The sequence below is a fragment of the Gekko japonicus genome, unplaced genomic scaffold (genome assembly GCF_001447785.1).
Source record: "Gekko japonicus isolate JY-2015 unplaced genomic scaffold, Gekko_japonicus_V1.1 scaffold1503, whole genome shotgun sequence".
Lineage (NCBI taxonomy): Eukaryota > Metazoa > Chordata > Lepidosauria > Squamata > Gekkonidae > Gekko > Gekko japonicus.
In genome coordinates this window covers 409,540-413,801 of record NW_015170931.1, presented here as the reverse complement: position 1 = coordinate 413,801, position 4,262 = coordinate 409,540, and positions in this window count along the sequence as shown.

The following is a 4,262-nucleotide window of genomic DNA, read 5'->3' as shown; positions in this document are numbered from 1 at the left end:
GGAGGGAGGGAGGGAGGGAGGGAGAGCCGGCCTGAAGATTCCCAGGCAGCCAGGCGGGCAGGCGGAGGCCGGGGCTGCGGAGGAGCGGCGTCTGGAGGGGGGGGGTGCCTCGCCCCCCGCCCCCCACCTGCGCCCCCCGGTCCTCTCCGCTCGGCGGGCGCACAAAGGGGAGGGGAGGGGAAGGGAGAGGGCCGCGCCCGGCAGGCGAGAGGGGGGCCTGGGCACGGGTCTCTTTTTCTCTCCGCCCCCCTCCTCCCTGTGTGGGCGGAAGACTTGGGGACGCCCCCCTCCTCCCTGTGTGTGGACCCCCCCTGCCCCCTCCGCGGTCCCGACCCGAAGGCCGCCAGCCGGCGCTCCGCCTCTCCACCGAGGAAGCCCCTGCCCGGACTGGGACCCGGCCGAGACGCCGGGCCGGCCGGGAGGGAGGGCGGCCTTCCTCGGCAGGGACTAGCCGCTTGGTCGGAGGGGCTCCCTGGTGGCCGCTCGCTCAGAGACCGTGCTTTGGGCCGGGCCTCCCTCCCCCGGGTCCCTTCCCCTCGGACAGGCCTTGGCCAGACTTGGCTCCTGGGCGCAGCGGCGACGCTTCCGAGGGGCCGGCTGATGATGCCCGCCGCCGCCGCCGCCGCGCCCTGCGAGGTAGACTTCGGGGAGAGGGCGGCCTGAAGCAGCGAGGCCGGAGATGGGCAGCCCCGAGCGCGCGGGGGGGTCCCACTCCGTCTGGGCCCATCCTTTCCAAAACCCCCCCCCAGATATTTCCGAAGGCTCTGAGTCTCCCTGAGACTCGGCCCCCGGGACGCGCTACTTATTCGGCATAATTCGGTATATTTCAAAATCCCGCCCTTCTTCCAGTGCCCCAGCCAACAGGCATGCATCCTCCTCGTCCGGTATCCCTTGTCTCCTCACAACAACAACACCCCTGTGTGGTCGGCCCGTCTGACAGAGAGTGACTGGCCCGAGGCCACCCAGCGGCAATCGACAGGGCCTTTCCCAGAAGGGGAAGAAAAGAGGCGAGGCCCCTCTCCCCGGCAGGAGTTCTACTCGCCAAGATAATTCACTGCCAGGTTTGGTTGCCACCTGGAGGAGAATCTCTTGTCCCTTTAACAGGAGCTTTTGGGGGGGGTACCATTTCCCAGGGGACTGTGGTTCGTACTATTGTGCAGAGTTTGCTGTGGGTCGGATCCTGTTGTGTAATTTCGCGTCAACATGCTTCAGGTTCTGTTTTTCAGTCTTTCCGGACTCCTGGTTGGTCCTCCAACCCTAACCCTATGGCGCTGTTTATTGAGCGTCCCACCCTGTGGGTTGTATTGACTCATTCTGTGTAATCCGCCTTGAGTCCCATTGAGAAAGGTGGGCTATAAATAAAGTATATAGATAATTATTTTATTGTTGATTATAGGGCAGAGTTACACACACTGGAAGCATATATAATGATATAAAACATGTAATAAGATGATACAACAGGGATGCAGACCGACTGGGCACTCCCCCTAAAGACTAATATCTAGATTTTCAATCCACTCAGTCAGAGCTGGGGAGACCAGACAGACAGACAGATCCAGGTGGCCAGCCATGTTCGTCTGAAGCAGTAGAACAAATGTTGAGTCCAGTGGCACCTTTAAGACCAACAAAGTGTCATTCAAGATACAAGCTTTCCTGTGCAAGCACACTTCTCCAGATACAGTGGAGTGGAAGGTGACAGTTCAAGCTTATAGACAGGCGGAACAGCCAATGAGCATGTAACATGATGATGCTTTAAGATATGCAAAGACAAAACTAAATAACAAGCTAAGGTCAACAGTTGTTTTGATTTCATTAAGTGAGCAAAACCGATAGATGATAGATAGATGATAGATAGATAGATAGATAGATAGATAGATAGATAGATAGATAGATATTGATCGATGGATCATGGATGGGTGGTAGATAGAAGAAGAAGAGTGTTGGGATGCTTTGATTCAGGGTTGATGGTTGTATTGCAAACACAAGAGCACACACTTAGTAAAAGAAAAATTATCTTTACTATAAAACAAAATAAAACATGGGTATGGTACTTAGGATAAAAGAAATAAAATAAAAGGTTACATGCTTGCAGTTACTCTCAGTAATATATGCTAACAACTACATCTTGCTATCTGTCTTGGCTTCTAGAAGAGAACTACCTCTTTGGTTCACACAAAGGGCCATAAACCTTGTGAATACATTAATGCTAGATCAAAGCATTTCCACAAACAAGTTGTTAGTGGACCAATGCAAAGGTTACAGGCCACTTCATTAGGAAAAACAACCCCCACAAACTTCCCCGCCGTTGAATACATTATGTAACACGTAACATCCTGTTTCCTAACAAACAACATTTAACTCTGTGATGACTGAAGTGTAAGCAACTTGCAATTCCAACAAAGAGAGAAGAGATTGGATTTATACCCTGCCCTTCACTTGGAGTCTCAGAGCGGCTTACAGACTCCTCTCCCTTCCCCTCCCCACAACAGACACCCTGGGAGGCGGGTGGGGCTGAGAGAGCTCTGACAACAACTGCTCTTTTTCAAGAACAGTTCTGAGAGAACTATGGCTTGCCCAAGGTCATCCAGCATCTGCGAGTGGAGGAGTGGGGAATCAAACCCCGCTCTCCCAGATTAGAGACCCCCCCAGCATTTAACCACTACACCAAAATGGCTAGATAGGTAGATGGATGGATGGATGGATGGATAGATAGATAGATAGATAGATAGATAGATAGATAGATATATTAGATAAATAGATTAGATAAATAGATTAGATAGATATGGATGGAAGGATGGACGCTTCCCCAGCCCATTTCCATCCGGGACATTTTCCTCCAGGTCAGTTGGCAACATGTGTTATAACAGAGCTGCGCATGCCCCCCCTTTAAGGATCACAGTTTTACACCGACAGGCCGGATCCTAAACAGGCTGGGCCCCCAACCCTGAGCTCGAGGCCTGGGCACCCGGGGACTCCTTCCTTCCATCCAGAGCCAAGGATCGGCCGGGGGTCTCGCGGAAGATGACCCCTGAAAGGGGCAGCGACGTTGCCTGGATCGTGCCCTGCAAGAGTGCTGGGAAGCAAACCCCGCGCCGCCCTCAGTGGGAACCCGCTGCCCGGAGGAGCAGGATCGTGGCCTGATCTCAATAGCCTTGTTGCGCCTTTACTCCGAAGTAATTGTCACCCGCGCGCTGACCCTGGAGAGGCTGGCCCGCTGGCCGCCATCCCCAGGGCGGCTTAAGTGGTCCTGGATCGAGCTGCTGCTGCTCTCCCAACAGGCCCTCCCTCCCCCTCCCCCCCAGTGCAATTTCCAGTTTTCATTTGAGAGATGGACAAGAGTCACAGAAGAAGGTCAAAGGCCTGGCGGAGGGGGGGGAGAATGGGGGAAGTTCACCCCTCCGCCGCCCTGCATTTCAAAGCCCTTCGCCAGAGTTCCTTCTTGAATCACTCTGAAATCTGCATTCGCCCCCATGCCCCGGGAGTATGTGTGTGTGTGTGTGTGTGTGTGGGTGGGAGAGCATAAATTAACCCCATTTATTTATGGCTTTAGTATACATTCTAGGCCGCCTCTTTCGACTTCCTGCCCCCCCAGGCGGCTTGCCAAGAAAACCCACCCTGTTTAGTAGGCACGTCGATGCGCTTCGCGGCAGAAGCGCACCCTTCCCTGTCCGATTCTTACGCGCAAGTAAGGCCCATAGAGGAGGGGGGGCGCCGCAATAACTTTGCTCCCTTGCAAACTTTGGGACTGGCAAATTGGGTGCTCCCTCTAAGCTGAGTTAGCGTGAGCTAGCTCACAGCATTTCAGCCTCTGGCTCGCACTTTCTGGTCTGAGCTCAGGAAGGATTGGCTCGGGAGCAAGCCTATCGACGCAGGAGCCAGATCCCTCGCTCGGAACTTGAATGCCAGCAGCTCACCAAGTAGATTTTTTTTCTCCCATGACTCCACAGCTTAGAAGGAGCATTGGCCTGGCCCCCATCACAGCCCCCCCCCCGGCCCCCAATTCCTTGCATCCGTCTATTCCCGGGGTTCCCTTTTGCAACCGGCCCGTGCCGCCCCCTTGGCAGAAGGAACGGCTTCGAGAGGAGGGCAGGTTGTTCCTCTGGAAGGTCTAAAGCCGGAGGAGGCTGCGCAGATGCTGCCTTTGTTTAAAGAGACAGTAATTAAGGGCGGGGAGGGAGGGGGACACATACACACACACACACACACACACACAAGTTTGAAAAGCGTGACCTATTTTCTTTTGATCAGCTGTCAAAGGAAGA